This window comes from Lithobates pipiens, unplaced genomic scaffold (genome assembly GCF_037356315.1).
Source record: "Lithobates pipiens isolate NorthernLeopardFrog02 unplaced genomic scaffold, aLitPip1_a1.2 Scaffold_30, whole genome shotgun sequence".
NCBI lineage: Eukaryota > Metazoa > Chordata > Amphibia > Anura > Ranidae > Lithobates > Lithobates pipiens.
This window is the reverse complement of record NW_027507791.1, coordinates 170,420,535-170,435,410: the sequence shown is the minus strand read 5'-3', so window position 1 is coordinate 170,435,410 and position 14,876 is coordinate 170,420,535. Positions and strand designations below refer to the sequence as shown.

General features: G+C 49.2%; 6 pseudogenes; 3 read left to right on the top strand and 3 right to left on the bottom strand.

The window, feature by feature from the left end:
* Window positions 1-7,945: 7,945 nt before the first annotated feature.
* On the bottom strand, window positions 7,946-8,064 carry LOC143948797 (5S ribosomal RNA; annotated as a pseudogene).
* Window positions 8,065-8,165: 101 nt separating this feature from the next.
* LOC143948739 (5S ribosomal RNA) lies at window positions 8,166-8,284 on the bottom strand (annotated as a pseudogene).
* Window positions 8,285-8,604: 320 nt separating this feature from the next.
* On the bottom strand, window positions 8,605-8,723 carry LOC143947640 (5S ribosomal RNA; annotated as a pseudogene).
* Window positions 8,724-10,495: 1,772 nt separating this feature from the next.
* LOC143949641 (5S ribosomal RNA) lies at window positions 10,496-10,614 on the top strand (annotated as a pseudogene).
* A 3,928-nt stretch (window positions 10,615-14,542) lies between these two features.
* LOC143949696 (5S ribosomal RNA) lies at window positions 14,543-14,661 on the top strand (annotated as a pseudogene).
* A 95-nt stretch (window positions 14,662-14,756) lies between these two features.
* Window positions 14,757-14,876, top strand: LOC143949886 (5S ribosomal RNA; annotated as a pseudogene).

Genomic DNA, 14,876 nt, shown 5'->3' with positions numbered 1-14,876 from the left:
TGTTGTGCGGAGGTTGTTCCGCTGCACACACATTGCTCCCCTGCCGTCACCAATGACTCCGGTTATAGGTAATGCAGACTTCCCACCGGGATTTACCAACAAGAAACTGCGACAGTTGACAGTGGTGGGGAAACAGCGTCTGGGAGAGGTGTGGTCCTCGGGAGGGCTCCCGACCACGCAAACTGTCGCCGAGCTTTCTGACCCTCCGCTTGACTTGTTTAATGCTTATCAACTTCGTCACTTTCTTCTGGCCATACAAAGGGCCCCCTACACTCCTAGAGACCTGACGCCCTATGAATCCATCTGTCACAAAAAGGAACCTGTGCAACACACCCTCTCCCTCCTGTACAACCTATTAAGTAGTCAGGAGGAGGAGTCGACCCCACCATTTATCCACAAATGGGAGATTGCATTTGGCATCACATTTACCCCACAACAGATAGGGAATATCCTGACATTAGTACATAAAGCTTCCATCGCAAACCAATATCAAGAATCAGGATACAAGATAGTCTCACGCTGGTATAGAGTCCCATACCTTCTGAATAAAATGAATAGATCGATTCCGGATGTTTGTTGGAGGTGCAATTCAGATACGGGGACCATGGGACACATTTTCTGGGCATGCCCGGCCTTGAGGAACTTTTGGGTGGAGGTGACCGGGACAATAAAAACAGCCTGTTCGAAAATACAAAAAAACCCTCACGATGCAACTCCTGAACGCCGCCCGGGCCTGCATTCCCACACTGTGGAGGCAGCCTCAGCCCCCATCCAAGGTGCTGTGGTATTCCAAAGTCAATCATATTCTCCGGATGGAAGAATTGACCGCCACCCTTCACAACACTGAAGAGGCATTTAGTGTTACATGGAGGCCCTGGAGGTATTTTACTGGTACTTGAGACTACATTTGGGAGGTGAGCAGCGCCCCTGTCCCAGAAAACGACTGAACATCTAACGTTTACCTACGTAGGCCAAGTCTGCCCTGGGTGGCATTCCCCCCCTTCCCTTTTTGTCTTTATTTTTCTTTTTTTCCCTGCCGCCATCCCCCCCCTCTTCTCTCTCCGTCTTTGCACTCTCTTCTTCCCCCGTCCTCCCTTTTGACTATGCCTTGTCTCCTTACTAGCCTTTGGGACCCAGAAGAACCCCAGGGTTCTGGACACGACCGGCTCATATTTTACTCTGGTTCACGTAGGTCATGATAAGCTGGCTCGCTGTGGTCCCAGTTGTTCTCCATGATTACATTTGTCCGAATGGAGCTGCATTAGTTATACTGTACTACATGTCGGAGGTGGGGTTTCTCTCTTTTCTGCATGAAACTCTAGGACTCCCCTCTGAGAACCCAGAGTTATTTGGCTGCCTATTTTTTGTTACCATGTAATTGTGACCCTGGGTCATGCTGTATGGTTGACTGTTATATTTATGTTGTTCTACTTATACTTAATAAAAGAATAAAACAAAAAAAAAAAAAAAAAGTCAATGCCAACAACTTAAAAAAAAAGCCTATGGCATCGAGAAATCCCAGGCGGTCTCCCATCCCGGTACTAACCAGGTCCCAACCCTGCTTAGCCTCTGAGACAGGGCTGGTGCAAGGATCGTTGACACCCTAGGCGAAAACCTAATTTTGCCACCCCCCCCCCGGCTGCGCCCATGACTCCACCTGCCCTTGCTACACATGACCTATCTGACCCCTACACTGACCCCCTGACACATAAACTAATCCACCTGACTCCTACTTCCTGCACTACTCACATCACATTGACCCCTACACTGACCCACCTGATAATTACACCGACCCACCTGGCACCTACACCAACCCACCTGGCACCTACACTGCCAATTACACTGACCATCGCGCTGACACCTACACTGACCATCACGCTGACACCTACACTGACCATCACGCTGACACCTACCCTGAAAACACATACCCTGAAAACACATACCCTGAAAACACATACCCTGAAAACACATACCCTGAAAACACATACCCTGACACATAAAATGGCACTGACGCATACACTGACGCATACACTGACGCATACACTGACATGACACATACACTGACACGACACATACACTGACACATTACACTGACACGACACATACACTGACACATCACACTGACATGACACATACACTGACACATTACACTGACATGACACATACACTGACACGACACATACACTGACACATCACACTGGCATGACACATACACAGACACATCACAATGACATGACACATACACAGACACATCACACTGACATGACACATACACAGACACATTACACTGACATGACACATACACTGACACATTACACTGACATGACACATACACTGACACGACACATACACTGACACATCACACTGGCATGACACATACACTGACACATTACACTGACATGACACATACACTGACACATTACACTGACATGACACATACACAGACACATCACACTGACATGACACATACACAGACACATCACACTGACATGACACATACACAGACACATCACACTGACATGACACATACACAAACACATCACACTGGCATGACACATACACAGACACATCACACTGACATGACACATACACAGACACATCACACTGACATGACACATACACAGACACACCACACTGGCATGACACTGACACACATCACACTGACCTACCTGACTCCTACTTCCTGCATTACTCACACACAAACCCCCTCCATACAGCTCAATGGATCCATCCTCCTCCTTACCTCTGCTCTTTGATGCTGCCTTCAGCGACCATTATCCCACCGGGCCTCTCCGACTCCTCCGCACTGCCAGCGCCGTCCACCCGCTCCGCCGGGGCCACGCCAGCGCCATCCATCCGCTCCGCCGGGGCCACACCAGCGCCGTCCACCCGCTCCGCCGGGGCCACACCAGCGCCATCCATCCGCTCTGCCTCCATCATATCCCCGCCGGGACCAGGCCAGCGCCGTCAACCCCGCTCCATGATGTCCTCGCCGGGCAGGAGGTCAGCTGACCGACCTCTCGAAGCTCCCATCTCCGCCGAGCCCCGCCCCTCCGCTGCACTCACACAGACACACAGCGCAGCTCCAGAGGGACAGGCTGGAGCAAAGGAGTCCCGGAGCGGCGCTGTGAGATGAGTACGGTGGGGCGCTCAGCGGGAAACATGGGGGATTGGTGGCGCCGGTGGAACACCACAGGGGGGGCGAGAGAGCAGAAGAGGAGCTCACACTGGGCAGAGGCCGTAGTTGCGCCCTAGGTGGTAGTGCGCCCTAGGCGGCTGCCTACTTCGCCTAGTGGTAGCGCCGGCCCTGCTCTGAGATCAAATGAGATTTGGCTCTTTCAGGGTGATGCAGCCATAGTAGATTTTTTCAGGCACGCTCAACCCTCTTGACAAATGCCAAGATGGTCACCTTAGGAAACAAACAAAAAAAACAAGTCAACACCAACAATATAAAAAGAAGCCTACCGCACCTAGTATTTCCAGGCGGTCTCCCATCCAGGTATTAACAAGGCGCGACCCTTTCTAGCCTCTGAGATCAGCAGAGATTGGGCGCTTTCAGGGGGATGTGCCCATAGGCAATCTCTTTGGGCACTCTCATCCCTCTTGAAAAATGCCAAGATAGTCACCCTGGGAAACAAGCGAAAAAAAACAGGTCAACGCCAACAACATAAAAAGAAGAATACGGCACCTGGTATTCCAAGGCCGTCTCCCATTCAAGTACTAACTAGGCCCAACCCTTCTTAGCCTCTGAGATCAGAAGAGATAGGGTGCTTTCAGGGTGATGTGGCTGTAAGCGATCTCTTTAGGCACTCTCAACCCTCTTGACAAATGCCAAGATGATCCCTTTGGGAAACAAGCGAAAAAAACAGGTCAACACCAACAACATAAAAAGAAGCCTGCGGCATCTGGAAAACCCAGGCGGTCTCCCATCCAGGTACAAACCAGGCCCAACCCTGCTTAGCCTCTGAGACCAAACGAGATTGGGCGCTTTCAGGGTGTTGTGCCCATAGGCAATTTCTTTGTGCACTCTCAACCCTCTTGACACATGCCAAGATGGTCACCTTGGGAAACAAGGGAAAAAAAACAGGTCAACGCGACAACATAATGAGAAGCATACGGCACCTGGTATTCCCAAGCTTTCTCCCATCTAGGTACTAACCAGGCCCATCGCTGCTTAGCCTCCGAGATCAGATGAGATTAGGCTCTTTCAGGGTGATTTGGCTGTAGGCACTCTCTTTGGGCACTCTGAAGCCTCTTGACAAAGGCCAAGATGGTCACCTTGGGAAACAAGCTAAAAAAAACAGGTCAAAGCCAACAACATAAAAAGAAGCCTACGGCATCCAGTATTCCCAGGCGATCTCCCAATCAAGACACTAACCAGACCAGATCCTTCTATGGCACCTGGTCTTCCCAGGCAGTCTCCCATCCAGGTACTAACCAGGCCTGACGCTGCTTAGCCTCTGAAATCAGACGAGATCGGGTGCTTTCAGGTTGATGTGGCCGTAAGCGTTCTCTTCAAGACACGCCTAACCCTCTTGACAAACGCCAAATGGTCGCCTTGAGAACAACAGACAAAGCCAACAACATAAAAGGAAGCCTATGGGCTTAAAGCGGACCTTAAAAGATGGGACCCACTAGCTCTGTCATGGTTCGGACGCTGTAATGTGTTGAAGATGAACGCGTTGCCACGACTTCTGTATCTACTACAAGCCTTACCTATCAAAATACCCCAGACTTTCTTTCATTTGGGTCGCTCAATCTTTATCAAGTTCCTCTGGCGCGGAAAACATATGCGTATTGGTAGGGCAATGCTATTGCGACCGAAATTGCGGGGAGGTATTGGCTTCCCGGACCCTGCTCTATATTACACAGCGAGGCACATGACACCGGTGGTTGACTGGTGCCGGTGTTCTGCCATATACTGTCCGGCCATGATATAGTGTCCGCTGTGTACTCCGAAGCTGAACGGCTCCTGCGCGGTGAGTGGAGGTGGTAGCCCCACCATCCAAGCGGACATAGGGTTGTGAATATTAGCCACTTCCCGACCAGCGCACGACGATGTACGTCGACAGCATGGCACGGGCAGGCATATTGGCGTACATGTACGTCCAATATTCGTTGCCGCCGTGCCATCGGGAGCGCGCCGCCGGCGGCGCGCTCCCGCGCTGGTCGGGACCCCCGTGAGTCCGGTCGCGGGACCCGCGGACTCGATCGCCGCGGGCATCCCCGCGATCGTCTCACGGAGCGGCGGAAGTGAGGAAATGCTGTATAAACAACATTTTCTCATTCTGCCTAGCAACTAGTGACGCTGATCTCTGCTCCATGTGATTGGAGCAGAGATCCGTGTACACTAAATGAAAGCCCAACCCCCCCACAGTTAGTAACACTCCCCTAGGAACACTTAACCCCTACACTGCCACTCACTGGTTAACCCTTTCACTGCCAGTGTCATTTACACAGGAATCACTGCATTTATATAGCAGTGATTACTGTATAAATGACAATGGTCCCAAAAATGTGTCAAAAATGTCCGATGGGTCCCCGACAATGTCGCAGTCACAATAAAAATCGCAGATCGCCGCCATTACTAGTAAAAATAAAATAATAAAAAAAATTAATAAAAATGCTATAAAACTATCCCTATTTTGTAAACGCTATAACTTTTGCGCAAACCAATCAATAATCGCTTATTGCGATTTTTTTTACCAAAAATATGTAGACGAATACGTATTGGCCTAAATTGAGGGAAAAAAATGTTTTTTTATATATTTTTGGGGGATATTTATTATAACAAAAAGTAAAAAATAATGCGTTTTTTTCAAAATTGTCGCTCTATTTTTGTTTATAGCGCAAAAAATAAAAACCGCAGGGGTGATCAAATACCACCAAAAGAAAGCTCTATTTGTGGGAAAAAAAGGACGTTAATTTTGTTTGAGAGCCACGTCGCACGACCGCGCAATTGTCAGTTAAAGCGACGCAGTGCCGAATCGCAAAAAGTGGTCTGGTCTTTGACCAGCAAATTGGTCCGGTCTGAAAGTGGTTAGAGGGTCCCTCGCAGGCGAGCTTCGCTCGCCACGCTTCGGGCTTGGCTTCGCTGCGCTCGGCTCTTTTATATTCTTACTCTATGTCCACTTGGATAGTGGGGATAGAACCTGTACTCAGTGCGCAGGTGCCGTTCATGCTCGCAATTTTTGGAATCTGTGTTGCTGTGTACTGCGCATGCGCAGTACACAGCGGACACTATCCGATGGGGGACCATATGTGATAAGACACCGGCATGGGGAACTGAAGCTATGGGTCAAGCTAGAGCAGGAGATGGCGCGGGTTCCACTGGCTGGTCTGCCTTGGGCGGGGAGGCCATTGGAGCCCTGTGTGACTACTCACCCATTAATTGGCCCCTCGCTCGCCGAGATGGATAGTTTTTTTTACCTTTCCCACCTGACTAACTTCCCTTCTCCTATGACCCCAATTATTGGACATCCTAGATTCCCTCCGGGCCTGTCTGACCAGGCCTTTACCAGGCAAGCCCCGAAAGGGCTTCTGAGAGCAGCCCTATTTCTTGGACCCACAGGCTTGATTCCCATGGGAACCATACTGCTAGAGCAAGTACCTGTTGCATTGGATAGCTGGAGAGCTAGACAGCTAATCCATTTCCTCGGATCACTACCTAACCATTCGTTCTTCTCTAGACAATTCCACCCCTTCAAGGAACTTTGCCTGGATGATGGCCCAATTCATGGTTCCCTCTCTAGGTCCTACCTAATCCTGACAGATGCACAATCCTCCACGGATCCACCCTTCCTAGCTAAATGGAAAAGGGACTTACAAACTACATTCTCCAAACCACAGAAGGACAGAATACTCTTTTTCGCCCATAAGTCATCACTCTGCAGTAAATATCAGGAGATCTCATATAAGCTGATCACATGCTGGTATCGTACACCGGTGGTGTTGGCCAAAATATTCCCCGGTCAATCTGACCGCTGCTGTCGCTGTGGGCAACAGGCTGGCACCATTCTCCACATTTTCTGGGAATGCCCTAAATTACAAACATTCGGGTAGCCTGTCCTGAGACTCATCCACAAGTTCACAGACATTTCCTTAGCCAATGATCCCGCAGCAGTTCTTCTCAATCTAACTCCTATGTCGATAAAGCGTTATCATAAGTCCTTACTTAAACATCTCCTCAAGGCAGCTAGGGCCTGCATCCCAAGTCAGTGGAAAGAGCAATCTGCTCCAATGGTGACCCAGTGGTTCGCAAGGGTTAATGATATTGAACGAATGGAAGACCTGACTGCCACAATGAGGGATAAAACGGAGGAGCATGGGAACAGATGGTTCTACTGGACCCAGTTTCGCTTTTCGGAAGAATACCTCCGCGAGACATAGTAAGCTCATGGTGATCGTTGGAGATCGCTGTTCCAAACGTTGGACAGCTGATGAGCTGGTGAGCCGAGGGCGTCTCTTGCTCCCTGGGAGGGGACCCCATCCTATCCACTCTACCCACGACACCCCCTTACCCCTTCTTTTCCTTTTCTGCCATTTCCTTCCCCAATCTTCTCTTTCCCCTTCTCCCTCCTTTCAGTTCTACTATTTCCCTTCTTAACTCAAAAAAGGGAAAAGAAAATGGTATGTTCCGACCCCATTTGACTACTACACAATACTCTTCCTCTATCTATGGATATCTAAACTCTTCGAAGGTAGCAGGGCTAGTATCAATAATATTTTAAGTGGTAGAGGATCCCAACGAGATGGAGCTTTAATCTCATCTTGATATGACCGCAAAGCTGTACATGTGCTATTCTCCTCGGACTTCTTACCATTGGCTCTGATATCCATGCAATATGATCGTTTGTTTGTAACTATTTGTATCACACATTCTGTGAAGTTGCCTTTGCATTGTATGTCGCATACTACTAAATAAAAAAAAAAAAAAAAAAAAAAAAGCCTATGGCATCTGGTATTTCCAGGCGGTCTCCCATCCAGGTACTAACCAGGCCCGACACTGTTTAGCATCCGAGATCAGACGAGATTGGGCGCTTTCAGGGTGATGGGGCCATAGGTGATCTCTTTGGGCACTCTCAACCCTCTTGACAAACGCCAAGATGGTCACCTTGGGAAACAAGTGAAAAAAAAACCAGGTCAAGGCCAACAACATAAAAAGAAGCCTACAGCACCTAGTATTCCCAGGTGGTCTCCAATCCAGGTACTAGCAAGGCCCAACCCTGTTTAGCTTCTGAGATCAGAGGAGATCGGGCGCTTTCAGGGTTATGTGCCCATAGGCAATCTCTTTGGGCATTCTCAACCCTCTTGACAAATGCCAAGATAGTCACCTTGAGATACAAGTGAAAAAAAACAGGTCAATGTCAACAACATAAAAAGAAGAATACGGCACCTGGTATTCCAACGCCATCTCCCATCCAGGTACTAACTAGGCCCAACCCTTCTTAGCCTCAGAGAAGAGAAGAGATAGGGCTCTTTCAGGGTGATGCTGCTGTAAGCGATCTCTTTGGGCACTCTCATCCCTCTTGACAAATGCCAAGATGGTCACCTTGGGAAACAAGCGAAAAAAAAAAACGAATCAACGCCAACAACATAAAAAGAAGCCTACAATAACTGGTATTCCCAGGTGGTCTCCCATCCAGGTACTAACCAGGCCCGACTCTTCTTAGCCTCCAAGGTCAGACGAGATTGGGTGCTTTCAGAGTGATGTGGCCAAAGGCAATCTCTTCAGGCACTCTCAACCCTCTTGAAAAACACCAAGATGGTCACTTTGGGAAACAAGCGGAAAAAAAACAGGTCAACGCCAACAACATAAAAAGAAGCCTACGACACCTGGTATTCCCAGGCGGTCTCCCCTCCAGGTACTAACAAGGCCTGACTCTTCTTAGCTTCCAACATCAAACGTGATCGGGTGCTTTCAGGGTGATGTGCCTGTAGGCAATCTCTTCAGGCACTTTCAACCCTCTTGACAAACGCCAAGATGGTCACCTTGGGAAACAAGCAAAAAAATAAAAATAAGTCGGAAGCTAGAGACAATACGGCCCGAGTCCTCAATTTAATCCATGCGGCGCATGTACAGGGAAGGCCCTTGCTTATGTTGTCAACGGACGTGGAGAAGGCCTTTGACAGGGTGGCCTGGCACTTTATGCAGGCCACCCTGAAACATATAGGTCCAATATATATATATATATCCAATGCAACAGGTACTTGCTCTAGCAGTATGGTCCCCATGGGAATCAAGCCCGTGGGTCCAAGAAATAGGGCTTCTCTCAGAAGCCCTTTCGGGGCTTGCCTGGTAAAGGCCTGGTCAGACAGGCCCGGAGGGAATCTAGGATGTCCAATAATTGGGGTCATAGGAGAAGGGAAGTTAGTCAGGTGGGAAAGGTGAAAAAAACTATCCATCTCGGCGAGCGAGGGGCCAATTAACGGGTGAGTAGTCACACAGGGCTCCAATGGCCTCCCCGCACAAGGCAGACCAGCCAGTGGAACCCGCACCATCTCCTGCTCTAGCTTGACCCATAGCTTCAGTTCCCCATGCCGGTGTCTTATCACATATGGTCCCCCATCGGATAGTGTCCGCTGTGTACTGCGCATGCGCAGCGAGGCCAAGCCCGAAGCGTGGCGAGCGAAGCTCGCCTGCGAGGGGCCCTCTAATATTCACAACCCTATGTCCACTTGGATGGTGGGGCTACCACCTCCACTCACCGCGCATGAAAATCTCCGAAGCTTCGTCTGCTCCGTACTGCGCATGCGCAGTACGGCGCAGACACTATATCATGGCCGGACAGTATATGGCAGAACACCGGCACCAGTCAACACCGGTGTCATGTGCGTCGCTGTGTAATATAGAGCAGGGTCCGGGAAGCCAATACTTCCCCGCAATTTCGGTCGCAATAGCATTGCCCTACCAATACGCATATGTTTTCCACGCCAGAGGAACTTGATAAAGATTGAGCGAACCGCATGAAAGAAAGTCTGGGGTATTTTGATAGGTAAGGCTTGTAGTAGATACAGAAGTCGTGGCAACGCGTTCATCTTCAACACATTACAGCGTCCGAACCATGACAGAGCTAGTGGGTCCCATCTTTTAGGGTCCACTGTAAGCCCATAGGCTTCTTTTTATGTTGTTGGCTTTGACCTGTTTTTTTTGCTTGTTTCTCAAGGCGACCATCTTGCCGTTTGTCAAGAGGGTTGGGCGTGTCTTGAAGAGAACGCTTACGGCCACATCAACCTGAAAGCACCCGATCTCGTCTGATTTCAGAGGCTAAGCAGCGTCAGGCCTGGTTAGTACCTGGATGGGAGACTGCCTGGGAAGACCAGGTGCCATAGAAGGATCTGGTCTGGTTAGTGTCTTGATTGGGAGATCGCCTGGGAATACTGGATGCCGTAGGCTTCTTTTTATGTTGTTGGCTTTGACCTGTTTTTTTTAGCTTGTTTCCCAAGGTGACCATCTTGGCCTTTGTCAAGAGGCTTCAGAGTGCCCATAGAGAGTGCCTACGGCCAAATCACCCTGAAAGAGCCCAATCTCATCTGATCTCGAAGGCTAAGCAGCGATGGGCCTGGTTAGTTCCTGGATGGGAGACAGCTTGGGAATACCAGGTGCCATAGGCTTCTCATTATGTTGTCGGCGTTGACCTGTTTTATTTTCCCTTGTTTCCCAAGGTGACCATCTTGGCATGTGTCAAGAGGGTTGAGAGTGCACAAAGAAATTGCCTACGAGCACAACAACCTGAAAGCCCCAATCTCGCTTGGTCTCAGAGGCTAAGCAGGGTTGGGCCTGGTTTGTACCTGGATGGGAGACCGCCTGGGTTTTCCAGATGCCGCAGGCTTCTTTTTATGTTGTTGGTGTTGACCTGTTTTTTTCGCTTGTTTCCCAAAGTGATCATCTTGCCATTTGTCAAGAGGGTTGAGAGTGCCTAAAGAGATCGCTTACAGCCACATCACCCTGAAAGCACCCTATCTCTTCTGATCTCAGAGGCTAAGAAGGGTTGGGCCTAGTTAGTACTTGAATGGGAGACGGCCTTGGAATACCAGGTGCCGTATTCTTCTTTTTATGTTGTTGGCGTTGACCTGTTTTTTTTCGCTTGTTTCCCAGGGTTTTGGCATTTTTCAAGAGGGATGAGAGTGCCCAAAGAGATTGCCTATGGACACATCACCCTGAAAGCGCCCAATCTCCGCTGATCTCAGAGGCTAGAAAGGGACACGCCTTGTTAATACCTGGATGGGAGACCGCGTGGAAATACTAGGTGCGGTAGGCTTCTTTTTATGTTGTTGGCATTGACTTGTTTTTTTTGTTTGTTTCCCAAGGTGACCATCTTGGCGTTTGTCAAGAGGGTTGAGCGTGCCTGAAAAAATCTACTATGGCTGCATCACCCTGAAAGAGCCAAATCTCATTTGATCTCAGAGGCTAAGCAGGTTTGGGACCTGGTTAGTACGTGGATGGGAGACCGCCTGGGATTTCTCGATGCCATAGGCTTTTTTTTTAAGTTGTTGGCATTGACTTATTTTTTATTTTTTGTTTTATTCTTTTACTAAGTATAAGTAGAACAACACAAATGTAACAGTCAACCATACAGCATGACCCAGGGTCACAATTACATGGTAACAAAAAATAGGCAGCCAAATAACTCTGGGTTCTCAGAGGGGAGTCCTAGAGTTTCATGCAGAAAAGAGAGAAACCCCACCTCCGACATGTAGTACAGTATAACTAATGCAGCTCCGGACAAATTTAATCATGGAGAACAACTGGGACCACAGCGAGCCAGCTTATCATGACCTACGTGAACCAGAGTAAAATATGAGCCGGTCGTGTCCAGAACCCTGGGGTTCTTCTGGGTCCCAAAGGCTAGTAAGGGGACAAGGCATAGTCAAAAGGGAGGACGGGGGAAGAAGAGAGTGCAAAGACGGAGAGAGAGGAGGGGGGGGATGGCGGCGGGGAAAAATAGAAAAATAAAGACAAAAAGGGAGGGGGGGGATGCCACCCAGGGCAGACATGGCCTACGTAGGTAAACGTTAAATGTTCAGTCGTTTTCTGGGACAGGGGCGCTGCTCACCTCCCGAATGTAGTCTCAAGTACCAGTAAAATACCTCCAGGGCCTCCATGTAACACTAAATGCCTCTTCAGTGTTGTGAAGGGTGACGGTCAATTCTTCCATCCGGAGAATATGATTGACTTTGGAATACCACAGCACCTTGGATGGGGGCTGAGGCTGCCTCCACAGTGTGGGAATGCAGACCCGGGCGGCGTTCAGGAGTTGCATCGTGAGGGTTTTTTTGTATTTTCGAACAGGCTGTTCGGTCAAGTGTAGAAGGCACGCTGCTGGGTTGTCTGCGATATCTACATTTCTGAGAGTTTTTATCGTCCCGGTCACCTCCACCCAAAAGTTCCTCAAGGCCGGGCATGCCCAGAAAATGTGTCCCATGGTCCCCGTATCTGAATTGCACCTCCAACAAACATCTGGGATCGATCTATTCATTTTATTCAGAAGGTATGGGACTCTATACCAGCGTGAGACTATCTTGTATCCTGATTCTTGATATTGGTTTGCGATGGAAGCTTTATGTACTAATGTCAGGATCTTCCCTATCTGTTGTGGGGTAAATGTGTTGCCAAATGCAATCTCCCATTTGTGGATAAATGGTGGGGTCGACTCTTCCTCCTGACTACTTAATATGTTGTACAGGAGGGAGAGGGTGTGTCGCACAGGTTCCTTTTTGTGACAGATGACTCATAGGGCGTCAGGTCTCTAGGAGTGTAGGGGGCCCTTTGTATGGCCAGAAGAAAGTGACGAAGTTGATAAGCATTAAACAATTCAAGCGGAGGGTCAGAAAGCTCGGCGACAGTTTGCGTGGTCGGGAGCCCTCCCGAGGGCCACACCTCTCCCAGACGCTGTTTCCCCACCACTGTCAACTGTCGCAGTTTATTGTTGGTAAATCCCGGTGGGAAGTCTGGATTACCTATAACCGGAGTCATTGGTGACGGCAGGGGAGCAATGTGTGTGCAGCGGAACAACCTCCGCACAACAGCCAACGTAGCTCCCACTACGGGGTGATCTCTGAGGTCTTTTGGTAGGGAGGACAGGAGCCACGGGGAGCTCAATAGGGGAATGGATCCATCCTCAATCTCCATCTCCACCCACTGCTTGTGTGGGCCATTACAATGCCAATCAACGACTCTCGCTAGCAGAGTCGCTCTGTTGTATTGTCTCAGATCTGGGAGACCCAGACCCCCCCTGTCCTTTGGTCTGGCAAGCAATTGCAAACGGGCTCTGGGCGGTTTGCGTGCCCAAATAAAGTCCCGGAGCAGCAGCTGCAGTTGTCTGAAAAAAATTGGGGGTAACCGGATCGGTAATGTCTGGAACAAGTATAAGATCCGCGGGAGGGCCGTCATTTTGAATGCATTACAGCGCCCGAACCGGGTCAGTGTTAAAGCATGCCAGTTTCCCAAATCAGATTTCAGTCTATTCAGGAGAGGGACAAAATTAAGCGGGTACAATTGCGCCAAATCCGCTGCGATGTCAACGCCCAGGTAACGTATAGATTTTTCAGCTCAGTAGAATGGAAAAGCGGAGCGTAGCCTCCTGGCCTCACCATCCGGGACCGATATATTCAATACAGCCGACGGTGCAATTGATTTTATAGTTTGATAGGCTGCCGTATCGCCGGAGAGCCGCGAGTATATTGGGAAGTGAAATGTGTGGATTGGAGACGAAAAAAATTAGATCGTCAGCGCATGCCGCAATTTTGTGGTGTGCCGAGGGTTTGGATATGCCAGTAATATTCGGGTCATTCCGAACGTGACACATAAGTGGTTCCAGTGTCAGAATAAAAATTAGGGGAGACAGAGTACACCCCTGCCTCGTCCCATTAGTGATGGGGAAAGAGTCCGAGCACTCTGAAAGCACCCAATCTCATCTGATCTTGGAGGCTAAGAAGAGTCAGGCCTGGTTAGTACCTGGATGGGAGACCACCTGGGAATACCAGTTATTGTAGGCTTCTTTTTATGTTGTTGGCCTTGATTCGTTTTGTTTTGTTTTCGCTTGTTTCCCAAGGTGACCATCTTGGCATTTGTCAAGAGGGTTGAGAGTGCCCAAAGAGTTCGCTTACAGCAGCATCACCCTGAAAGAGCCCTATCTCTTCGCATCTCTGAGGCTAAGAAGGGTTGGGCCTAGTTAGTCCCTGGATGGGAGATGGCTTTGGAATACCAGGTGCCGTAGTCTTCTTTTTATGTTGTTGACATTGACCTGTTTTTTTTTCGCTTGTTTCCCAAGGTGACTATCTTGGCATTTGTCAAGAGGGTTGAGAGTGCCCAAAGAGATTGCCTATGGGCACATAAGCCTGAAAGCGCCCGATCTCCTCTGATCTCAGAGGCTAAACAGGGTCGGGCCTTGCTAGTACCTGGATTGGAGACCACCTGGGAATACTAGGTGCTGAAGGCTTATTTTTATGTTGTTGGCGTTGACTTGTTTTTTTTTTTTTTTGTTTACCAAGGTGACCATCTTGGTGTTTGTCAAGAGGGTTGAGAGTGCTTGAAGAGCTCGCCTATGGCCACATAACCCTGAAAGCAACAGATCTCGTCTGATCTCAGAGACTAAACAGGGTCGGGCCTTGTTAATACCTGGATGGGAGACCACCTGGGAATACTAGGTGCTGTAGACTTCTTCTCATGTTGTTGGCGTTGACTTGATTTTTTTGTTTGTTTCCCAAGGTGACCATATTGGCGTTAGTCAAGGTTGAGAGTGCCTGAAGAAATCTCCTACGGCCACACCACCCTAAAAGAGCCCAATCTCATCTGATCTCAGAGGCTAAGCAGGGTTGGGACCAGTTTAGTACCTGGATGGGAGACCGCCTGGGATTTCCAGATGCCGTAGGCA